Below are 26,501 nucleotides of genomic sequence, written 5' to 3' on the forward strand. Positions count from 1 at the left end.
AGATACACACCATAAATTAGCCAATGCTCACCCTCTGATAGCTTGGCACAGAGCAGGCAGGCTTAGCTTGAGGCAATGTGTTACATATTTGTGAAACACTTAAAACAATAAAACTGTGAAAACACCACACAAAAAATATCCCACAGGCTAAAACAATCGAGATTAATTTAATGAACAAAACAATGCCAAAACAACAAAAATCCAATAAGTAGATCCTGAGATATGCAATTGTAAAAATATAGGTAAAAATAGCACTTAAAAGGGCAAAATGGCAAATTTGGTTATCTGGTTGTGTCAGACTAGGACAAACTCAGACGTTCAGCCTGACCACGTTGGAGCACGAGCCGGCTACAGGGACCCATTTGGTCCCGATGAAGACAGCAGCTTAAATCCTGGCGAGCAGCCTGCGCAGCATTGTTTTGTGGGTCTTTCTATTACTCTGGCGTCGGTTCAGAGAACTTGTGCAACAAGGCTTTGCTGGGCTTGGCTTAGCTTTTTATTGATCATAAGGAGCTGTGCAGTGGGACTTTGTGGGTCTTGTGTTGCTTATTGGCGCTTCACGTGAGGATCCCAGAGGGCAGGACACCTTAAGCCCAATTCCAAGGGTCCAGGAATGTCGTGGTACCAGTTGGTAGGGCAAACTCACAAATGACAGAATCCAGGTGCAGAAACAACTTGGTTGGAAGTCTTTTGTGGCCTTTTGTAGCCATTGGGGTCACTCTGGGCTCACTCTGGGCTCACTCTGGGTTCTGGGTTGCAGAGATGCAGGTCCAGTTCTTCTCACTCCTAGGCAAGAGGGCAGCAGGCAAAGGTCAGCAAAGCAGGAGTCCAGCAAAGTAGCAGTCAAGAAATGTGACAGTGCTTTCAGCAGCACAGCAGTCCTTCTTCCTGACAGAGTATCCACAGTTCCAGAAATGTGCTCAAAAGGTGGTGAGGACCAATAGTTATATTTTATTTTTATAATTTGCTACCCTGGTTATGGAAGGTAGGAGAAGCTTCTAGAGGCACACCCTTAAAGCACACAGATGTCCTCTCTCCCTTTCCTGGCCCCAAGCAAGCTGGAGTGACAATACAGGGTTGTTAAGCCCCATTGTGAGTGGACAGGACAAGAGTATTCAGGAGTAAGTGGGGAGCTACTAAGCTCTACCCACATCAAGCCAGTTAGTCCACACATAATGCACTTTACAAGAGGCTTGTAAGTAAGGTTCTCTGCCAACCTCTGTGGATTCAGCAGAACCAACACATCGACTCAACTGTGCAGCCCAAACCTGAGCAGAGCCAATGTATCACTGCCCCTGCATGGAGTGGACCCATCACAAAACCCTGCATCACACTGCAGCCCATTTGAACTGCTACTGCATTTTGCATCCTTGGTGCAGGCCCTCACATCCCTCGTATAAGACTGCTTCAATGACAACACCACACTCAGCATTGCTGACTTGCATCTCCTTGGAAGCAACAAGTCACCCTGACTGCACACTGCATGCTCAACTCTGGACTTCACATTGCAGACCCCGCAGATGGGATCCTTGATGAAGACACAGGCCGTCACATTGCATCTCAGAACTGATGCATCACTTTAGCTACATGGCACATCTTTGGAGCAGATCTACGTAACACTCTGAAAACCAGACTTTAAGGTACTCTGTCTGTTCAGCAAGTTTTACTGGTCCATGTAGTTGGCCCATGCTTCATCATGGTCGGCCTGAACATGTCATTTGTCCCGGTCCTGGGCGACCAGGTATTCACAGTTGGTGCTTTATGTTTTTTTTTTAAGCTAATTTCACTAAAATCTTTTAAATTACATATCTCCGGTTCTACTGATTGGATTTTTGTCATTTTGGTGTTGTTCAATTTATTAAAGAACGTTCTGTCCTTTTAATTTGGTATCAGATGTTTTGTCTGGTGTTTTCACTTTAGCAGTGTTTAAAGTGTTGTAAAAATACTTTGCATGTTGCTTCTAAGTCAAGCCTGACTGCTCTGTGCCAAAGTATCAGAGGCTTGAGCACAGGTTCATTTAGGGTTGGCTTGTGCCTCACCCTGCCAAAGTTTGCGGTTGCTGCCTGTCCTAACTTGATTGGCTGCATGCTCTTGTACAACGCATGGTTCCGCTCAGCTGATTTTTAGCGCTGCTCATGCTACGGGTGCTAATTTGCAGCAAGAGCAGAGCAAGCTGCATAATTTCCACCCACTGGCTGAATTAAGGGGAATCTTGAGAATTTTTTCTGTAACTCCACGAGTTTCACCCACCTATTTAGGATATCTGATTTTCCAGAGTTTATTAGAATCCTGAGCCAACATGGGTTTGTTGTCAAAGATAACCATAACCATTAGAACAAAAACATTCTAGGCTTTATTTTTATATAATTCCATAACATTGGGGATTTGTCAGTTTTTCTGAGCCTCTGGTCTGAACATTTATTGATCTTGTTCTCTGCATCTCTTTCTACGCCATTGCCTTCCTGTTCCAAAGTTTGCTATCACCACTATAATTGATGCTCCTCTAAAGTTTATGACATTAATTTCAATAAATGTTAACTCTTGCTTTTTCAGTTTGTACCTGATGTTTCTTCAGGCTTGGCCAATTGTAACATTTAGGTATCAGATTCCTTAGACTCTATCACTCCTCTCAAATATTTCTTCCACCCTCAGGTGTATCCCCAGGCCACTAATATATGGAGGACCTCACTTTAGTTAAACCAGTCTGAATATAGACAGTTTTTGTTCCTCCCTAATGACTCTATGAGGAATTGCTCCAGTGCAATACTCAAGGTTTTGAAAAGCTTTTTACAGTCTACATGATGGTTGACTACTTTTTTCCTTCACAGAATCTTTGGAATTCTCTAGTTTATTTCTTACTCTGTCCCCCTTTCCTCCTTTGGGTCTGACTAGGATTCTTGTTTTCCTGTGCCCTTTGTATTTTCTGCATAATCTTTCCATTTTTACCAATTATCTTCTTTTACCTTTGTGCATCAGGGCCTTCTTAATACACTCAGAGAAATCAATATCTAACAATGACCCATAAACTCTGAAAAGTATTCATTCTTTTGTCAACACCTTGCTACAGACACTCTGACCATCAAACCTTCAGTGAAACATGCAGTAGGCCATAAACTGTTAATTATCCACCAAACCTATGCAAATGAGATCCTTAACTTTTGCCAAACATGTATTTTCCGCAAATAGTGGATTGAATTGGTCCTATTGCCCATTACTGTATTTCTGTCCATTCTGGATCAACTGTGAATTATTATAAAGCGGAGCACCATAGCACCTTGATCCAATTGGAGCCCTCCATAGCCTTTGCCACTATCTCACATTCTGCGTTATTAGCTTGACACTCTGAATTTGGCAATCAATCATAGGCTGTCAACTTATCCTCTATTGAGCCCGGCAAATCTTAGGCAGATTTGTTCCCCCATATAAATCTAATCTAATTTTCATACTGTTTCGTGGGTGGTACCTCAGAGTTCCTTACTAAGGCCCACCGTCTCAAAAGTAAATGTGATGTTGTCATATGGTCCTCATTTCAGGTCTTAAACATACCACAAACACTTTACTTGAAGACTGGGCAAAGTTCTCTATGTTGCATGCTGCATGGACAGCAATTCCCTGGAAACAAATTGAGAAGTCTGCCACTAACATCAAATTAGGGATATGTGCCTGATTTACAATTAAGTCGGATGGAATAATCCATCACAAATGTGATGGATATCCCGTCCACCATGTTAAGACCTCTATAAGAAAAAATGGGATTGTATTACAGAGGACAGGATATCTATCCCGTTTGTGATGGAGTATTTCCCTCCGTCAAGTTCTAAAGCAGGCCCTTTGTGTCCTTTAAGTCTTAATGCTCCTCCTCCAGCTGCCTGGGTTAAGTACTTTGGTTGTGTATTCAAGGAGTCACTCTGGATAAATAAAATGCCTTTATATTGCTCTCTTTGCCTGCAAGAAATGAGAAAGAGCATTCCACTGCTCTTGGTTCTTGTTATTTTACACTAGTCTAGATCGTTATTGGTTGCTGGATGGGTTACTGCAACTTAGTCTTGCTAGAAAATTCTACCTATCTTGTCAATTGTCTTCATGGTTTTTAAAACTCCGCTTCACAGTTAATGCTTCAGTCCTTTACTTGTAGGCATCTTGCTAAAGTCCACTGATTCCCCCTTGGACAGCCACACTATTTTTAAGAGCTTCTTTGCCACAAGATAACTCTCCATTCTTCATCAGCCCGATTTATGACCGTTCCTAAAATCTGAAATGTGGTAAAGGGTGGTTGGTCTTCTTCCTGTCAGGCAGTTAACTGGTGGAAAATCATGCCATAGGACTTACATGTCAAAACCAGCCTCAGACATTCTCACAAAATCTGAATCTTTAGTTGTGTGTCTAATAGCAGAGTTCCGCTAATGTTTTGGCACAATGTTACTTCCGAGAGTTGTAATGTGCGGCTGTGGCTTTTATACCCTAAATCAATAATAATAAATATGAATAGCCTCGAACATGACTTATTATGCTTATTTGAGCTTAGCAAGCATTTATAAAAAGAGACCTGTTGTGCATTCATTAAGTCTCTTGAAAAATGTTTTCTTGCAAGTGTGATTATAAAGCAAATTGCATCCACTGTGTAATTGTGGCATATGTTGTCTGTTAGACTTGGCATCCTTGGTATGGTTTCATCCTAACTGTTGCATTCAAACCTCCTTTTCTTGCTGACTTCATTTTTGCTGGCTCGAGGACTCTCCACACTTTGCCACTGCGAAACAGTAATAAAGTGCTTATGTTCTCTCTTTAAAACATGTTAGATTGTTTTACACCCAACTGGAATATTTAATTTACTTGTACGCCCCTTGTAAAGTCGCACCATTTGTGCCCAGAGTCTGTAAATGAAATGCTACTAGTCGGCCTGCAGCACTGATTGTGCCACCCACATAAGTAACATTTTAAATATGTCTCAGGCCTGTCATTGCAGTCTGTATGTGGGCAGTTTTACCCTGTGATTTCGACTTGGTGAAATAAAACGTTTGGAAGGCCAAAACCTTCCTTTTTAATATATATAAGTCACCACTAGGGTAGGCCTAAGACAGCCTAAAGGGCAGGGTGCCATGCATTTAAAAAGTAGGCCATGTTATTTCACGTTTTACTTGTCCTGGTACCGAAAAATATTCAATTTATTTTTCACCACTGCAAGGTTTACCTCTCCTATTGGATAAAATTAGAGTTACTGTTAGAAATTGGGGTCTCTAGTTGGCAGAGGTATGCACCCTGTCAAAGTGGGAACCACAATCGTAGTCTGAGTAAGTCAGATACACACCATAAATTAGCCAATGCTCACCCTCTGATAGCTTGGCACAGAGCAGGCAGGCTTAACTTGAGGCAATGTGTTACATATTTGTGAAACACTTAAAACAATAAAACTGTGAAAACACCACTCAAAAAATATCCCACAGGCTAGAACAATCGAGATTAATTTAATGAACAAAACAATGCCAAAACAACAAAAATCCAATAAGTAGATCCTGAGATATGCAATTGTAAAAATATAGGTAAAAATAGCACTTAAAAGGGCAAAATGGCAAATGTGGTTATCTGGTTGTGTCAGACTAGGACAAACTCAGACGTTCAGCCTGACCACGTTGGAGCACGAGCCGGCTACAGGGACCCATTTGGTCCCGATGAACACAGCAGCTTAAATCCTGGCGAGCAGCCTGCGCAGCATTGTTTTGTGGGTCTTTCTATTACTCTGGCGTCGGTTCAGAGAACTTGTGCAACAAGGCTTTGCTGGGCTTGGCTTAGCTTTGTATTGATCATAAGGAGCTGTGCAGTGGGACTTTGTGGGTCTTGTGTTGCTTATTGGCGGTTCACGTGAGGATTGCAGAGGGCAGGACACCTTAAGCCCAATTCCAAGGGTCCAGGGCTGTCGTGGTACCAGTTGGTAGGGCAAACTCACAAATGACAGAATCCAGGTGCAGAAACAACTTGGTTGGAAGTCTTTTGTGGCCTTTTGTAGCCCTTGGGGTCACTCTGGGCTCACTCTGGGTTCTGGGTTGCAGAGATGCAGGTCCAGTTCTTCTCACTCCTAGGCAAGAGGACAGCAGGCAAAGGTCAGCAAAGCAGGAGTCCAGCAATGTAGCAGTCAAGAAATGTGACAGTGCTATCAGCAGCACAGCAGTCCTTCTTCCTGACAGAGTATCCACAGTTCCAGAAATGTGCTCAAAAGGTGGTGAGGACCAATAGTTATATTTTATTTTTATAATTTGCTACCCTGGTTATGGAAGGTAGGAGAAGCTTGAAGAGGCACACCCTTAAAGCACACAGATGTCCTGTCTCCCTCTCCTGGCCCCAAGCTAGCTGGAGTGACAATGCAGGGTTGTTAAGCCCCATTGTGAGTGGACAGGACAAGAGTATTCAGGAGTAAGTGGGGAGCTACTAAGCTCTACCCACATCAAGCCAGTTAGTCCACACATAATGCACTTTACAAGAGGCTTGTAAGTAAGGTTCTCTGCCAACCTCTGTGGATTCAGCAGAACCAACACATCGACTCAACTGTGCAGCCCAAACCTGAGCAGAGCCAATGTATCACTGCCCCTGCATGGAGTAGACCCATCACAAAACCCTGCATTGCACTGCAGCCCATTTGAACTGCTACTGCATTTCGCATCCTTGGTGCAGGCCCTCACATCCCTCGTCTAAGACTGCTTCAATGACAACACCACACTCAGCATTGCAGACTTGCATCTCCTTGGAAGCAACAAGTCACCCTGACTGCACACTGCATGCTCAACTCTGGACTTCACATCACAGACCCCGCAGATGGGATCCTTGATGAAGACACAGGCCCTCACATTGCATCTCAGAACTGATGCATCACTTTAGCTACATGGCACATCTTTGGAGCAGATCTACGTAACACTCTGAAAACCAGACTTTAAGGTACTCTGTCTGTTCAGCAAGTTTAACTGGTCCATGTAGTTGGCCCATGCTTCATCATGGTCGGCCTGAACATGTCATTTGTCCCGGTCCTGGGCGACCAGGTATTCACAGTTGGTGCTTTATGTTTTTTTTTTAAGCTAATTTTACTAAAATCTTTTAAATTGCATATCTCCGGTTCTTCTGATTGGATTTTTGTCATTTTGGTGTTGTTCAATTTATTAAAGAACGTTCTGTCCTTTTAATTTGGTGTCAGATGTTTTGTCTGGTGTTTTCACTTTAGCAGTGTTTAAAGTTTTGTAAAAATACTTTGCATGTTGCTTCTAAGTCAAGCCTGACTGCTCTGTGCCAAAGTATCAGAGGCTTGTGCACAGGTTCATTTAGGGTTGGCTTGTGCCTCACCCTGCCAAAGTTTGCGGTTGCTGCCTGTCCTGGGCTCATACCCCAGTCAACCATCAGCCAGATTTCTTACATTATCGATATTCACATATTTCTAAAACCAGCATTTAAAAATATTTTGTCACCATTACATTGCTAGTTTTGCAAGAGGATATCACTTTCTATATGCTTGTTTGGGAGGGAAATAAAGTGCTACTTTTTCAGACTTTTGTAGTTCCAGAAACACATAATTTTCCTAATTCGTACAAAATCACAGAATAAACAGATCCAACAATAACAGCAACAACATTACCATTTCATTTTGTTCTGACTCCACCCATTCATACTTTTTCAGAGAAAACGTAAATGATTACAAATTGGGCATCAAGGAAGTCCATGCGTTTTTACTAATACCTATGAATCTGAGTTTAGAACTAGGTGTCCATTGTTCCACTCAGAATGTTGTAATCCTCATGATGCTATGCAGTTGTATGGGTGTTTTTGTAAAAGGTATCTGTGTGGTCACAAGCACATGAGAACATCAAACTATGTGAATGATAATATTACAATATGACAAACAATCACTAAGTCCCACATATCATTTCCTGTTAGAAACAGTACCCCAAAATTGTGGGCAGGCAAATTGGCAGGAATAGACCAAAACCTCAACCATGTCACATGACTTTTAAAGAAGAAAAAATAATAGCAATTTACCATGGGTATTAGATGCAGGGTTTGTGCACAGGGATTGCTTGCACCAGTGGATCCTAGAAACCGCTGTCTAAGCATCTGTTGCAGTAGACTCATTTCCAGCCATGCGTCTGTGGGGGTGTTGCAGTTCTGGGGATATTGCAGGCCTTTGTTTAGAACCACAGACCTTGAGAGATAAATTATACTTTCTTTATTTTGGGGTAGGTTGTGCCATTCTTTAATCCACCATACCCTCCCTTGTGTTTGAGGATATTCTCACAGCTTTCTCATACTTCATCATATTTATTTTCCAGCATTGCCAGGGCTTTGGAAATATGAGTGGGTGCTTCATGTAACAAAATAATGGTAGTGGCTATATTTGTATCCTTTCTATCGATCCATGGATACCATAGAAACAACTGACTTTCTCCTCAAGTTTCATTTTATTTCATGAATTGGAAACTTCTAAGAGGTCCACATGCATAGCTGATACAGAAGTGACATAAAACATAAAGATTACATTTTCTAAAATAAAATTAAATAATATCAATGATACAATCACAGGGAAATCCCTCAGACAATCAATATCAGAATTTATCACGGTGAGCGATTTAAAATATATACCAATACAGCAGGTTTAGGAAAGGAATGAACGTTTGTTTCATACACCCACGCACCAGCACCCAAGCCATATCCACTCCCTTGGTGCACAAAATAACAACTAATAGTAATTCTCAAAGCAGGCTTGATGGATCACTTAAAGTCATTTGAGTTGCCACCAGTACACAAAGACTCAAAAAAGGTTTAAAAAAGACTGGCAACATTTGAAAATCCTAGAAATGAATAATTCATTTGGAGGATTATATACAGCTTCCAAGGCCTCTCCGGCAGAGCACATATTAAAATGCATTTTTTCCTAAGTGTGGCTAGAGCTGGACAAAGAAATAATACATGCGTAAAGTTCTGTACACCCAATTGACACAGATAACAGTTATTATTGGATCCATCCCATTTAGAGGTTAGTTCTCTGAGAGGCAATTTATCTAATCTCAACAAAATGAACAGACAACTCACCCCATGTGGGAGATTCCAGGACAGGTACGGTTGAGACTGTTTAAAGGTTGCTGTTTTAGTAAGCGTGGCCAGTCTCCTTTTTAGATGACAAGTTCCTAAATCTAAAGAAAAACTTTGGGACCAAGTCGATTCATTCTGAAATTTTTTGAGAACAGGAGACAGTAACAATGGAAAATCCAGATCAAGTTCCAGCAATTGTATAGCCGGATTGTAATTTCTAAAAAACTTAGGGGGCACAGGCATATGGGACCAGGGCTAGTAGGAGGGGATCTGTGGTCCAAGGGAGGGGGCAGCAACAACATCAGTCTGGCCAGGAGGCCCACAAAGAGGTCCTGGGTGCAAACCACCAAACACAGGACACCACGACCTAGATCCTCACTAACCTGCAGGACACCCAGAGGCTACAGAGGGAAATCCATGAGGAGGCCAGGCAGCTGTGGCAGACCCACAATACCACCATGGCCACCTTAGCAAGGGTGCTGAAGGAACTTGCCACCATCCAGCATCGGTTCACCTCCCACCAGAAGGCCCCTACCATAATCCAGATCACATCTGAGCCCTCCACAACTGCCACAACCAGTGGAATGGAGGCTCTGCCACAGGACATGCAGGACACCAGCACCCCTTTCCCTGTTTCTGAGTATCCTCCACGCAAGCGAGGATGTCCAACCAGACATCCATCCTCCACTGATGCCAGGGCCACCGCCAGGAAGTGAGCCACTTCAGAACATGCCCCCTGGTGTGTCACAGCGACACCATGTTGACTGTCCACTGTCATAACACCTTTGTCAAATGGCCATCATACTGGACAATGACTCCCCCCAGGTGGGCTAAGTACTCAGATGATCCCACTCGCCATGACCCCACTCATCAGCCCTTTCACTTGTATTATAAAAATAAACACCTTTGAGCACAGTTTCTGTCTACGTCTTTATCTACCAGAAGTATATTATGTACAGCCATCACACATGTAGCAGGAAGACCATTGACCTACCAATTTATGTCACAGTGCCAGAAGGGGAAGCAATGATTGACAAGTTCTATACTATAGTTAACAGCACCACATCTAAAGTAATGTGTACACACTACACCCACATTGAAGTCACAACCCTGGTAGCATGGCTCTGACACATACATGTATGTCAGAGGAAATATTAATGTATCAGCTCTCATCTGGAATCAGCTGCAACCTTGTCATCATCCTCCTCATCACACCCCATGTCCCCTTCATCAGCCACTGGCACAACTATACCCTCCACAGCATCCAGCAATGGGATGTGACGTCTGATAGCCAAATTGTGCAACATGCAGCACGCACAATGATCTGGCACACTTTTGCTGGTTTGTACAGTAGGGCCCCTCCAGTGAGGTGCAGGCACCTGAATCTAGCATTCAGCACTCAAATGGTGCGTTCGATTACCCGTCGGGTCCTACCATGGGGCTCATTGAAACTGTTCTCTGCTGCTGTACTCGGATGCCTGAGAGGTGTCAGTAGCCATGGCAGGTTGGGATAATCAGAGTCACCTGTGTGCACAGAGGTATTTGGCATATTGAAAACTGCAGGTAAATCTGGAAGGTAGTGTAGGGTGTGCAGAATACAGAGGCACACATATGGCACGATACATACCGATGAGCCAGGCATGATCCCTTTTGTAGTGGTGCCATCAGGTGTGAGAAAATGCTGGAATGCAAACCATATCCACATACACACCTATCAACCATCCCCTCTTCCTCCTCTCTCAAACGTTTAACCCATGACCTACCCGCTGCTCCTAAAAAGAGATTCCTGCATGAGTTTTCACTGTTCCTGTCTCCTGGTCCAGTCTCTGTTCCCCCCAAAAGCTCTGCTACCCTTCCCAGAGCCCTGCCTTCCACCTCCCTGTCCTCCTCTGGGCTGAGCCATGACCCTCAGTCAGCAGTCTGCAGTGCTGCCAGTGCTGGGTCCCCTGCTGTGGTGGCCTCCACCGCCATCTCACCTAAGAAGGCAGGAAAGAGGGGCAAGGCTAAGGCGTTCCCCCGAAAGCAGGACAGTAAGGTGGGGAAGCCAGATAAGAAGAGGAAGGACCCCCCCCTTCCAAACCCTGATCACAACCCCCCAAGCCCATCCTTGAGGTGCCTGCATGCCCCATTGATGACCCTGCTATGTGGAGGTCTGCACATTGCAGTCAGGAGTCAAGTTTGGGCACTTCTCACATGCCCAGTGTGCCCAAGGCATTTGGACAGTGATGCTCTGACCTTTGTGCCATTTTGTGAATTGTTATTATCATGACATTTTAAATATTTCCAATAATATTTTTTATAGTGGCACAGTTGGTGTTGATGCTACATAGCTTGTCCTGGCCTTCCTTGCACATTGAAGTATGGTGACTGTGCATTTGTGCGTGTGTGTGTGTGTGTGTACTAATGTCCTTTCCTCCAGTGTTTGGTAGGATGGACTTACGGCTAGTGTCTATGTCGGTGTCACTGTCCTGAATGTCAATGGCCATCAGGAACATTGGAAAGACTTGCGATTCACGTGCCATGGAGCCTACGAACGTGCCTGTGTTCCAGAAGGTTGGTGCTTCCATTTATGTTGTTCGTTTCCTCCATGGTTTTTCAATTATGCACAGGATCTTCTAAATACTTTTCCTGTAGGAGACTCTGTAGTGAACCCTGATAACCATCTCTTGCTTGGATTGTTGTGTACCTGCTAAATATGATCCCTCTCTCATCTACTAAATTAACATACGGTCCCCTTTCAGATGTAAGCCAGTGACACACAAAAGTCAGCTAACCAGTCCTCTTTCGACTAGATTCCATCTAACATTGAGAGAAAGCTTGCTCTGTCTAAGTGGTGCAAAAACAGAAATCCTAATCATGATTGGCCTAAACACTCCATTCCTCCCTTTCAGATGGCCCACAAGTTTAGGTCATCTCATTCTACAGCTCATAAACTAATACTGTGTGCGTTCCTCTTGTTTACATTATGGTTCAAAATATCAGTATGCAACACTTTACACTAAAACATTGACCCTCTCCTGCATTTCTCTCATCAGATGGATGCAACATAGGCCCAAATTTAAGTATGGCCTTGAGCCATCTATCTCCACATTAGCATCATTTTTCTGACACTAATGTGGTGTTAGATTGCCAAAAACACCACACTATATCTACAAAGTGGCGCAATGCATGCATTGCGCCACTTTAAGAACCTTTGTGCTACATTATGCATGCTCCCTGCATAACGTACGCAAAGGGAGCATTCTGGCTCAAGGAGGACCACAAAAATGACACAATGAACTCAACAAGATTTAATTGCACAATTGTTTACATCATTTTTTTATGCCTCCTGAAAGCAGGCATTAAAAGGACGTACCCATTGGAATCAATGGGCCTCCGTGCACTTTGCTCCACTAGTATCAGAATTTTTGACGCCAGTGGAGCAAAGTGCCACCATAGCATCAAAAATGTTGACAGTATTGTTACTAATACCTCTATGGTGCACCTTATCTTAAATAAATATGGCGCACATGGTAGCATTAGGGGGGTGCAGGAAGGTGTAAGAAAAGTGGCGCTTCACGATGTGAAGCCCATCTTTTCTAAAATATGGGCCATAGTGTTTTGTCATGGGACATCTGGACTATTCAAATGTAATTCATAAAGGCCTTCCAAATAATTTTACAAAGCATCTCACAAAGACTCCAAATTCAGCTATCTTTGGTCCTTACCCTTCAAAGATAGGAAGATAGTAAATGAGCTCTGAAAGCACTCTACTGGCCTGTGTGGTATCGAGGATCTGATATAAGATGTTCTGTACTATCCTCATTGCTATTTATTTGTTAGACCCTCCACTACAACATTACAGCTAACACCTTCATGGACTCTGAGATCATTTTAAAACAAAAGGAAACATATGCATACTGCTAGACTTCTCTCCCTCGTTTGCCAAATCTGAAGAGCACCAGGCTACTTTCCCTCCCTTTTATCCATAAACACTTAACCTAAATCAATTGATATCATATTCCTTTGTACAGGTAAACTTACACCGGTACAACAACATTGGGTATCCATTGTAACTTCTGAGGACATAGGGGAAATGGGCACAATTGATAACAAAATTCTTTACAGGGAAAAGATTCAACTAAGCCATAAATCAATCTGTGTATTATTTGCAGAAAGCCAATTCTAATGTTCATGCACTTCCAAATGCATAGTTTACACTCAATCACATTTACAAACAGATCAATTTACTTATTTCAAATTCCTGACACAAAATGATTCCTGTGATTCGTAATTAAAAGTCACTAAAGTAAAAAATTGGATAGAGGGCTTGTACCAGTATGATCCAGCAGCAGGCAAAACATTTGCTGGGTAGGTTTCGGTTTTGAGGCAAAATAATTTAAGCAGTTTACACTTATTTTGTCTGTTGGCCATTCGTTTGCATAACTATATGATTTTTTTTTCAATTTCATTCCTGTTTTGTCAATCCTTATACCTTGTGATGCACTCTCTAGATTATTCAAGAAAGTGAAGATTCTGTCCAGCTTCTACAATTGATTTTTTGAACAGTGCCATTACTATGCTATATACTTGATTGGTCTCCAAGAAACCAAAACCATTAAATGATTTATTATTTAGTTCATCAAAGATAAAGGCTGAAATCTTTGTATGGTAATGTCACACACCTCTCAAAAACCTCTCATGTAATTGCAATTTGGACATTTGTCTATGAAGAACACATATCCCTTTACTTAGAGTGGCGAAGGGGCCACTGTGTGAACTGATCTAAACAAAAAAATAAAAAAATGAGGGAACATATCCTATTATCATAGAACATATTTAAGGATACAAACTATGGCTTTGTCCTCCTATCCCTAAAAAAGTAAGCTTGTATTTCATATACTAGGAATATGAGGTCAGATCATTGTGGTGTTCGATGATGTGTCTACTCAATTATCAATAGGTGGAAAATTAAAAAGGAATTTGTCTGTTTAAATAAATATGGGCCAGGAGCACTAGTCCTAGCTGTATTACCAAAAGTGTATATGGATTTGGAGAAACCCAAAAGACTACATGTACTCTTGGGATGAGGTTCAGCGTCAGAGCCACCATCATAGTTATATTTTTATTAAGGTTTCTCTTTTAAAACTGTAAAAAAGCTGGAACTTGTGAGGCATTCCGTGCATTTTATTAATATTGTAAACAAGTCTGAACGTTAATACGGAACAAGACATAGTGGTGAGTTTAGAAGCAGAGTTGCTCTAAAACATACATCAAGGAAGAACATTAGAGGGCAACGTAAAGACAGGTGACACTTCCTAGAATGTACCAAGAAGCTACATTTTCAATGTGGCGAAAATTGCTGTAACAAAATGCTTCTTCAGGCAAAAAATGTCTTTACAGACTAGGGATAGCATTGACTATCAAAATTTCAAAAGGAGTACACCAACTGTGAACCGAATTATGTATTAATGTCATTATTTATTGGATGTGCTAAACTGATATTCTTCCTTTATTTGGAAGGAGTCTGAATATTTTCTCATTAACATTCACATATGATGATAAATCCTTGGATTCAAAATTCACTACAATCCTTGATAGGCACACATTGAGCTTTTGAGATCTATCAGTCAGGAAGAGGAAGATATATTAATCACTAGTCTCTTTAATAAACCAACTGGTGGTAAAAATGTTTTTAATAGGGTTAGGTCTGCCCTAAGGGAGACACTACTGACCCCAAAACTTGTAAATCATGAAATGACATTTGAAAGGTTTCAGGGTTAATGTAGAGAGTCTCATAATAATCTGTTCTGCTTGAAAGAACGTGGCTCTGCCAATATGTAGGCAAATACTATAAGCGTATAAAAAACTGTAAGGAAGGAGGAATGTTACGGAAAGGGAAAAGAGGAGGGCAGCACTTTTCACCCTCAATCAATTTCTGTTTTTTATGAATACCACAAACGGTTGAGTGTGCACTATAACAGACGTAAGTACAAATGCATATTAAAACAATAATTCATATAATATAAAATTGAATAATATGTATGTAATTTCTGTGTCAGGGATTTAAACTGTGTTTTGAGTACTGGCTTGAGGATGCTAGGCTCTGGGAACATATACCAGAGCATATACCAGGGCAGAGAAGGGAGAGAACCACTTCTGGAATTAAAAAGTAAGAAAGCACAAGCACAAAGCCAAATCTAAATCATTATGGGCATAATCATATGGCTAATGGTCTAAGGAAACTAAGAAGAGAGAAAACATGAAATGAGAAGGATGAGGTGATGGTTCACATTGTCCAGTGTATGTGAAGAGGTTGCATGACATGTGTAGCTATAATCATAACAAATATTATATTATGAGCATTTCAAGGGAGATGTTAAATTAATTGATGTAATGGGATTATGATTATTAGTCTATGCAGAAACATGACATGATAAGAACTTTGACATGTAATTTTTGGTATTTTAGATCCCTTTTCTTGTTCAGAGGTGGCCTTTCAAGCATACGTAGGAGGAAAGATATGTCAACCCACACATGAGAGGAACAAGGAAAGAAATGGATAAAACAATATTTATATATAATTGACCACCAGCAGACAAAAATAAATGTGAATTGCTGAATTTTGTTGCCTCAGAACGTTAATCAATGCACTAAATATTAGTTTGATGCTGGATAAAAATGAGTGAAGAGCACTCTGCTTTTTTAACCTCGTAATCAAATTGGTATTTCTTAATTGTGTATGATATGAATCATATGTCCAGAATTGCAAATATATGGAATGGGTTTTCAGTAAACAATATTTTCTGCAAAACACAATACAGTTTATCTGAAAGATCGCACTCAATAAATTTGACAGTGAATAAACATTGGCATTGGGTATCTACAAACAATAAGCAGACTGGTACACAGCTCAGTTTAATCTTTCTTACCTGTAAAGACGCTTGATATTGTGCATTTCAACTATCTCCTGATACGTTACAGGCTTCACCCTAATCTGACCCACAGGCTTTATTCCAGCCGTATGAGAGGACGCAAGATCATGCGGTTTAATTTAAACAATTTACTAGGTAATAAAGTTGTGAAGTGTGCAGATATTGAGATCTTTTCAAGGTTACGTCCGAATTGTGCAAAGTATTAGCCAAAGAAGGCGTTAAATGGGGGATGGGTAAGATTAATAGGTAACAATGGGCATTATACCACGGAGGCCAGAAGGGTTCTCTCAGAGTTCCTAAGTGTGCCCCTACTGTGCATATCGAGGTACAACTGACACCTAAATTTTGTGTTTTTTGAAGTTTATTTACAAGGTTCTTTGTAAGGCCTAAATGACATTTAAATAGCCCAGATGACCTAAGACAAGACATTACAGTACATCTATCTGATGAGAGAATTGTAAGGGATAGAGACTTTTTGGTAACATATAGTTCTGCACGTTGAGATCTGCAAATAATAAAGATATTGCTTCACAACTTAATGTAATATTATCCTTGTATAGAATTGTATAATAAATAGTGGGCTTAGACTAGATGAATTTTGCTTTTTTTCAAACCACCATCTTTGTTACTAGACTTCCAGACACCTAGACAGAAAAACATATAAAATACTTCAGCTTCATCTCTCTATCATTTCTGATGACTATAAGCACCACAAGCACCAATAAACACTGCAAACGTTAAAATAAACTTGGCACACCAACCTTTCATTGTCAACCTCTCCCTTTTCTACCTAAGAACCAAAATAATATAGTTCAGCATTTCCGATTCTGGCTGACATCTGTTCATGGTAATCTTATTCCATTCAAAAACTTCTCAACTATTCATTACTGTTCGTAAGCTAGTCAGGATGCCTCCTGGATTAAAATCTAAAAACAGGGCTATATTTATGGCCAAGTCATGAAGAGTACCACAGCAAGTTACCTTGCTGCACTGAGATGCACTGTGTGATAATGTAAGGCAGCAATGCACCATTTTTAAGGTAATCCGGCATATTCCTTTTCTTTCCCCTGCACTGGTGCACATTGGGCTGCCTAACGTCAATGCAGGCACCCTGGCACCATGGTTGTCCCTTCCTGCACAAAAACAATCCCCTGAGTCTTTTTCCTCTTTTTTTGTGTGCTGCAACGTAGGCAGTTTGGCCTCACTATTGACCATCACTTCCTCCAAAACATTTTGAAGGTCTTTCTTAGACCAGGGTTGTATTATGTATAGGGCACACTGTTCATGTTTGTGCATGGTGCACCTTTTAATAGGTGGGCCGGAAGCATACATAAACAATGCACCCCATCACAATGAATGTGCTGCCCTCAGGGAAGCTGTGAACTCAGGGCTGCCCTCGGGCAGCGCATTTATTGAAATATGGAGTGGCTGCTTTAATCAGCTGCTCCTTGTTTGACAGTGCAAGTAGCACCCTCCTGCACTTTAGGGAAGGGGCAGAGATCCCCCTGCAGGCAAGTGCAGTGAGTGATTGCACCCTCCAGCAGGTACATGTCTAGGGAATGTATAGGGCCTCAGATGTCCCATTTGGAGGCATGCCCTCAAGAAGGAGAATTACAAGGCACAGTCTTTTTATGGCCCATTCTCAGCGCCCCGCCTGATGGCTTCCTTGCACCCATGTCTATAATACCACACGGGCACTGAGGTAAAGAGATTCTCTCATTTGCATGATCTCATGCAAATGAGGGAATGCCATCTGTAGATATCGCTGGTGTTATGTATGTGCCAGCACTATAAGTATTGCAGAAGGGGCTGCACAAGCATCTGCAGCCCATTTTAAAATACCAAAGAGTCCTGAGGGCATGCAAAGTGAGCACATTATGTCTGTTGGGAACATTGGGTAATACAGCCCCAGAAATATGTCAAATGTCAATCACCACACATTTTGGAGAGCCTTAAAATCTGACTTTTTCCATTGACTTAAATGTACAATAAGGATCACTGGTAAAAAACAAAATATCAATTCTACAATCCAAATCAAAATATCACAATACATTACATTAGACTGACTGCAGCATAAGCCATGTATACTGCAAACGTTAGTTACATGGAGCATTCCAACATAGACCCAGTGGTCATATCTTTCCATCTGATCCTTTTAAGGTTCTCCATTTGGCTGAAAAACAGCAGACATTTTCATGGATTGTTGAGGCCTAAACTATGACATCCCTTGTAACTCAGTCTCATAACTGATAAACTATATCTGATTCATGAAGTCCTGCAAAAAATCAAGATAATGAGAAAACCAATAGACTCAGTTGTCTTCTGGAGGGTCATACTAAATGAATGCTGGTTGTAAGTGCCCATATCTAACAGTTGGGCTCCGATGCACTTTAATTACTTTGATTTACTGTTTTTGCTTTTAATACTTTTATTATCATGTATATTAGGTATGAAGTTCTCTTCACCTATCTACAGCTTTACAAAATGCATTACAAAACACATTATACTACGTTGACCTCCAACATATCACTGCTACATCCAGCTCCATTGAAGCATGTGAACAGATGAAAATCCTTTAGTTTATACTTCTACTGTAACTCATTGAAAAAGGCAGTGTGGGACTTGGTATACAATGTCAGCTGTAATATTCAATGTAATATTCAGCAAGCATTTGACTAGTACAAAATCCCACTTTTTATTGCAAAATAAGGGATAAGGGAACTGAGCTACAATAAGACACAGCAATAAGCACAACAACACACATCAGCATCAGATGGGATAGATGGGCCTAGAACACAGAAATCACAGTTTTAAAGTCAATAATGCAACATGTGGCTGGCTCTATGGAGTGCAAAGCATGGTTAGAAGAAATTGAATTATTGGTTGACGGAGTAGCCAAACTCAAGCAAGAACCACAATTCTTGTCAGGGTGAACTACGAAAGTCCCTAAGTTAACCTGTGGCTACCTTTTAGTAGCTTGGCACAAAGCAGTCAGGCTTAACTTAAAGTGAAAGAGTAAAGCATGTATGTAGCACACAAAGAGTAATACAATGAAAACACAACACACACAAAATTCCAAACCAATGTAGAAAAATAGAGTAAATCTTAAAAATGAAATGATCACAAAATGACAAAAATCCAATCAGTATGACTGAGATAATCAATTTCAATGTTTTAGGTAGACATAGCAGCTCAAAGCACCACTTGCAAGTATCTGGTGTGCTTGCAGGATGCAGGAACAAGGGTATTCCTATTGAAAATGTTACCTTCACAAAGTCAGAAGCAAAGAATTGTATCCTTGGTGGAGGAGGCCAGAAGGAGCAGGGAGAGCATCATGGATGGCTGTCTCTATAGGAAGAAGAGCAGATCGGGCATCGCTGACAGTCAGTGCTGGAGCTTGGCATTGACGGTCACCATGGAATGTTGTCGCTGTACTGTGAAGTGCAGATCTCATGTTACTGATTGTCACTGGCAGTCAGAGTAGCAAGAAGAGTCAGGTCTAACAAATCTTTGCATTGGCAGTCATTGTGGGCACCATAGTCTCAACACAAATGGACCGATTTGTGGTCAGGAATAGCCCAATACTTCGAGACTTCATCTTCATAGGAGGAGAGCAATTGATGCCAGACAAAGGTCTATGACTCTTTGATGGCACTTCTTAGGGATCAGGAACTCATTCTAGCAAAGGACAAAATCATCTAGGCAGGTCCAGTTGCAGGCCCAGGAATGTTCAGTGCAGCAGGTCAGCTGGGCAGGAAAGTGTCTAAAGCTTAGACAAAATATAGTGGAGCACACAAAGGCTCTTTTTTTAATCAGATTACAGAAACCATTTAGACCATTTGGGAGATTAAATAGAATAAATATGTGCAGAAAGAGAAAAATACATGAAAATTTAAATCCAAAAACAAATGGGTGTAAACATTCTCTTAGTCCTGAACATCTTTAATAATGTTATATTAAAACATAAAACGGCATTATATGACTCATCTTGTCCTTCAATCGTAAGAGCCCATTAAAAATCATTTTGAAATTTTGGAAGGGTTAATGTCCATTCATATAAAACTCCATTTGGCAGTGGAGCCCAGATGTTCAGTCTTTGTAAATCCTCAACCAATGGAAATAAGATTCATCACATACGATGTTTAGCCAACACATGTTTCTTCCCATTCCAGGACTTTATCAAGGCTTATGTTCTATTCATAATGAACTCCAAATTTGAAATCCAATGGAGACCAACTCTTTATCCTGTCTGGAATATCATGAGCAATGCTCAGTGTATGCAGTCAAACTGAAGCTTGTTGTGTCCCTGTTGTTCAGACAGGAGGACAGTCAACTGATGTTTCAAGTAGCTCAGGTTAGCGTATTATGAAGGGACAGCTCCAGTTTTCCTTCTCGGAGAGCAGAGCAGTCCTCAAACAGCAAAGCAGTCCTCTACAGGTCAAGGCAGTCCTCATGCAGCAGGGTAGCCCTCCGGTAGCAGCAGGGAAGTCCTCTGTTGAGCAAGGCAGGCCTCAAGCAGATAGGCAGTCCTTGAGGAACAAACTAGTCCTTCTTTTGTAGTGTCGACAGGTTCAGGAGTGTATTCAATAGTGGCTCTAGAGGCCTAAAATGTATACTTGGCACCAGACTCAGAAATGATGGAATTCCCTATACTACCCCAGCGTCTGGTCCCTGAAAGCTCTGCCCTTCCCCATTCAAGGATCCAGGATTTCTAATGTGACAAAGATTATTGTCAGGCTCCTGTATGTGTGCTGGAAGCAAGCCCTTTGAAATTTAAGTAGGGCTGGGAACAGCTCCGCCCCCCCACCAATCATGTAAGATGATCCATCCTGTCTATACCTAATCCCCTTTGTCTCACTGTCTGATAGGAATACACAAACCCCAAAAGCAGAGCCATTCACTGCCATGTGAACCAGAACACTGGAACAAGGCACAAATTGCCACAACTAGAAAATAGCTATTTTTATAACAGTGCCATTTTTAGAATTGAGATTTAAAATCTTACATTAACATTGCTAAGGGTTTTAGATTATAATTCCATTAAGTATAAACATCATATCTCTATCCGCTGCCAAACTAACATTATCATTAATGAAATGTGATAGGGTAACCGAGTGTTAGTCTATGGGAGAGATGGTCCTTACAATACTGAAAAACAACTTTAGGAGTTTTTCACTGCTAGTACATGTAAAACTTAAACACACATGTCCTACTTTTAAAACACAATGCTCCATGTCTTATGAGCCTTTATCACCCACTTTAGGGGTGACTCCTATATAATAAAAAGGAAAGTTTCAGCCTGCGAAAAGCTGTATTCTATCAGGCCAAAATGGCACTTTTAAACTGCACTGCAGCTGCAGTGGAAGGCCTGAGCTATGTTTTAAATAGCTACTTTAGTGGATGGCACAATGAGTGCTGCAGGCCAACTGGTAACATTTGATTGACCGCTTGTGGGTACATTTAGTACCATTAACTGGGGACTTACAAGTAAGTTAAGTTTACCAATCATGTAGATGGCAATTGTATCACATTTTAGGAAGAGAGCCCAAGCACTTTACCACTGGTTGGCAGGGGAAAGCACATAGAGCCCTAATGCCAATGAAAGTGGGTTCAGCAATAGAAAACAAAAGGTTGGGGGTGACCCTGCAAAAAGGGCCAGGTCCAACAATGGTTATAGGAAATGTTGGTGTAATCCACTACGTTTGTATGATCTGTTGTTTCTAATAAGCTATATGAAATGGTTGGCCAGGGGCTTTCTTTGCTGGAGAAAGATCTTTTAAAGTCACTCTTATTGTATTTTGATCTCTGGTGTGTGTCCAGTGAAGCCAAAAAAGGGAGCCTCTCCCATTTAAATTGTGATGAATTCTAGTTTAAAATTTTAAATGTCTAGTTTAAAACATTCCAATGCAACTTCAAATATGTGCATGTATATTACTGTGTAATAAACACTTTTTTGCCAGTGCACTTCATTCCAGACATCCAACTTCCCTATTATTACTGAACAGAACAGAATATGGCTCACTCCTGACAATGAATATAAGTTTTGACCTACGGCTCCCATTCTGGTCAAGTGCTGTGTCCAGCACAGGAGAAGTATCTAACCAATCATCTAAACCCTGACTTGCAACACAGCCTCCTATTCCATAGATGGGACTCCAACTGCTGAGACAACACACCTTAATGCTGACTGTCAGATTTCTTAATAATCTTCTGATTGATCTATAACAATTCACCTCAGTCCTGACCAGAACAAAGCAAAATTGGTTTAGGCAGAGCTAGGAATTCACATCCAAACTGATGACATATACTAAGTGCAATTGTTCTCTATGTCCTGACCAGAACAAAACAAAAAATTGGTTTAGGCAGAGCTAGGAATTCACATCCAAACTGATGAAATATACTAAGTGCAATTTTTCTCTATGAATGCTATCTTTGCAAAGGCAAATGTATCAGGCATGAAATACCATGGGCACCACTAAAGAAGCCACCAGTATTGGAAGACTGGTACCACAGAATAGACTGTTGCAAATGAGCCGTTTCAAGGGTTAAGCAACGTGGGCAACTGACAAAGCAGCCCCACCCCCTTTTGCCGGATTCAGGACCTGTGTATTAGAAAGAGAAGATCTTTTACATTTGTTAGATGGAAATGTGTATTCTCTGATCCATAGTGTCATGAATGGCCTACCCATCTTTACTTCTTAGCTCTCGTGCTCTAGGTGACTATTAAATTATAAGATATTTGTTCTGTTTCATACGTCTCTCTTTATTTCACTTTACCTCTTCTGCCTCACTCCTCTCCTCCCCCTGCCTAACTCCCCATATCTGTGTTTTTGGATGTTTTCTGCTAAGCATCAGCAGGGCTTGCGTTTGCTTACAATAGGTACAAAATTCAAGATTGTTCTAAACTGGAGGGCCCAAAGTATGCCTTACTCCGGTCCTCAAAAACCTGTAAGATGGCGTTGGTTTCAAGAATATGTAGAACCCAAAAGGATTATTGTTAGACCTGGCAGCCTAATTATGGTCATCCCCCAACTTTCTGCCTGCTGATCAGTGCTAAAGTGCATGTGTTCTCTCCCCTAAACATAGTAACATTGGTTCCTATCCCATTGGCATATTTAATTTACTTGTAAGTCCCCAGTAACATACACTAGAGGTGTTCAGGGCCTTTAAATTAAAAGCTACTAGCGGGACTGCAGCACTGGTTGTGCCATCCTCATAAGTGGCTCCGTAACCATGTTTCAGGCCTGCCATTGTAAAGCCTGAGTGTGCAGTTTTACTGACACTTCGAATTGGCATTTAGAACTACTTGCCAAGCCTTAAACTCCCATTTTTCTACATATCAGCCACCCCTAAGGTCTGCCCTAGGTAAGCCATAGGACAGGGTACTATGTAAGTAAACGGCAAGACAAGTATTTATGTGTTTCAGATGTCCTGGTAGGGAAAAACTCATTTATTTGTTTACCTCAACTGTGAGGCTAGCCCCTCTCATAGGCCAGCATTCGAACTGCCCTCATATACTTTTAAATGGTAGATTCTGATCTGAAAGGAGTAGCCCTGTCATGTTTAGTATGGCCAGAATGGTAATAGAAAATCCTGCTGACTGGTGAAGTTGGATTTAATATTACTACTTTAGCAATGGCAATTTTAGAAAGTGGGCATGTCTCTACACTTACTGCCATCTGTGCCTTACAACCTGTCTCCAATCCATGTCTGGTCTGTGCTGGTTGACAGCTCCCCTTGAACATTCCACCCAGACAGCAATAAACACAGGCACTCACTCACATCTGCATTCATCTGCATAATGAATGGGTTTCCCTGGGTAGGAAAGGTGGAGGGGTTCTCTCTTACACGTCAAAGGCCAGTGGCCTGCCCTCATACGAGGACTGACAGGACTGGGCTGAAAGGGGAACTTGTGCACTTCAAAACCACTCTTTGAAGTTTCCCCCACATCAAAGGCATTTTTGGGTATATATGCTCGGTCTCTGACCCCACCAAATCAGACACTTCTGGACCTACACCTGCACTCTGTCAGAGGAACTGCTAGCTGCCCAAAGGACTTTCTGGACTGCTTTGCTGGAAGGAATGCTGTCCTGCTTGTTGCCCTGCTGCCTACTGGCCCCTGGCTCTGCTGGAAGGACTCAGCCTTAATCCAAAAGTGCTCTCCAAGGGCTGGGATTGAGCTTGCCTTGCCTCCTGTACTGAAGTTTCAGAGCCATTAAAGACTTTGCCTACTAGCTTCCAGCTAGTTCACTGACTTAAGCAACTCCAGACCAACGCCGCTGCCTGATGCCGCACTGCTGCCTGCTCTGACTCCATGGCCCTCGCTGAACACAACAATCACAGCCTGCAACACAAGTCTAACGTTGCCACGACTCCGCTGGCATCCAGTGGTGTGATCATGGCACTGCAAAATCGACACACCACATCTTGACCAACTGGATTTATCGACTCCACCAATCACAAGGAACCAATGCCTTGCCATCTATGCCGCATCAGCTCCCCTGCAACTGGACAGAACCATTGCCTTCCCTCCCCCGCCTCGCAGTATGTGAGGGACTGATGTTACATCGGCTCCAGTGGCACCTCACCTCCCCAACTCCGTGTAACCTCTTTGGTGCTGTTTTCATAGGTACTGTGACTGGAGGTCCGTGAAACACAGTGAACTGTGCTTTTGACATTGGACTATTGGGAACGACTCCGTCAATGACGTTGTGATTGCCCCAGTTGGGAGCTATTGCGTTTCTAAGTGCTTTATTGGGATTTAATCTTTAAAAGTTCACATCTTGGCTTGTACACATTGGAGTTTTTATATTTTAACCTTATTTTATTCATATAAAGATTTTCTACTTTTCTAAACTGATGTGGTATACTTTTGTCGTGTTTTCACTTTGTTACTGGATGAGTTTTTGCGCAAATACTTTGCATATTGCCTTCTAAGTGAGGCCTGACTGCTCCGTGCCAAGCTAGCAGTGGGTGGGCACGGGATAATTTGGATTGTGTTGTGACTTGCCATGACTAGGATTATTATCCCTATACCTCTGCCAACTAGAGACCTAATTTCTAACAGTTATTATTTTTATAAAAGAGCCTGTAGGCAACACATTTCCCTCCAATAAATGTAAATCTAGGTTTAAAAATAAAAGCTCCATGAAATAAATACTCTTGGGACAAAAAGTTTGGATTCGTTGTAATTTCACATATTTAAATATGAATGGTAGATCAATTATCCAATGCACACACATTCAAAATGTGATGTATAAAAATGTGTATTATTTAAAATAATGTACCTGCTCTTATTGGTATTAAACACAAACAGACAAAGGCACTGGATCTCAGTGTCAGGTCTCATGCTCCAGAAACGCAACTCGGTTTTCGCTAAAGGTGGCACTGTTGTGGCTTGAGTGTGTAACATCATGTCACAGAACTCATCAAGCCATTTAGCACTGAGTTTGTGACACAAAGGTGACACAAACCAGTGCAAGTTGTGTTTTTTTGGATTTACTTTCAGGTGTAAAAGTTGTTTTGTGCCGGAAAGTTTTTAAAAAGTAATGGAAAACAGAGCAAAGCAAAGACTTCAGTTACTCTGTGCCTAGGCGGAATTCCATGGGTAGTACATGGGCCTTTCCATACAACCACCCATGTTTTTTTTAATCCAAAACCCATCTACTAATAATAGGAGACAGGATTTCACACCAAAAATAATGCCAATTTAAAGCAGGCGTTAAAAGGAGTCATGTTTTAATTTCTCCTATCTTTTCACACTTTGCATGCTTGCTGCACTGTACAGCGCACAACTAAGGTGGGAAAAGCTTTAAAGTTAGCCTAAGCATAGTATTTCATACTGCAATGGTACCCATTGAGGAGAAAGTCTACGCAAGACTCAGGCAGAGTACTATTGTACAAAGGTATACGCATGGTGCTCGGCAGCCTGGTTGCATGCCGGTGCTACAGAGCAGAATAACGCCATATTTTAGTAGACATGGGCCCGTATTTATACTTTTTGACGCTAAACTGCGCTAACGCAGTTTAGCGTCAAAAATTTTTGCGCCGGCTAACGCCATTCTGAAGCGCCATGCGGGCGCCGTATTTATTGAATGGCGTTAGCCGGCGCAAGCAGACCGGCGCTGCCTGGTGTGCGTGGAAAAAAAACACGTACACCAGGCAGCGCCGGCGTTGGGAAAAATGGCGCTAGGGCGTCTTAAAAATGGTGCAAGTCAGGTTGACGCAAAAAATCGCCTCCACCCGATTTGCGCCATTTTTAACGACGCCCAGACGCCATTTACATGACTCCTGTCTTAGTAAAGACAGGAGTCATGCCCCCTTGCCCAATGGCCATGCCCAGGGGACTTATGTCCCCTGGGCATGGTCATTGGGCATTGTGGCATGTAGGGGGGCACAAATCAGGCCCCCCTATGCCCAAAAAAATATTAAAAAAAAAAAAATTATACTTACCTGAACTTACCTGAATGTCCCTGGGGTGGGTCCCTCAAGCCTTGGGTGTCCTCCTGGGGTGGGCAAGGG

Source organism: Pleurodeles waltl, chromosome 3_1 (assembly GCF_031143425.1).
Source record: "Pleurodeles waltl isolate 20211129_DDA chromosome 3_1, aPleWal1.hap1.20221129, whole genome shotgun sequence".
Taxonomy (NCBI): Eukaryota; Metazoa; Chordata; class Amphibia; order Caudata; family Salamandridae; genus Pleurodeles; species Pleurodeles waltl.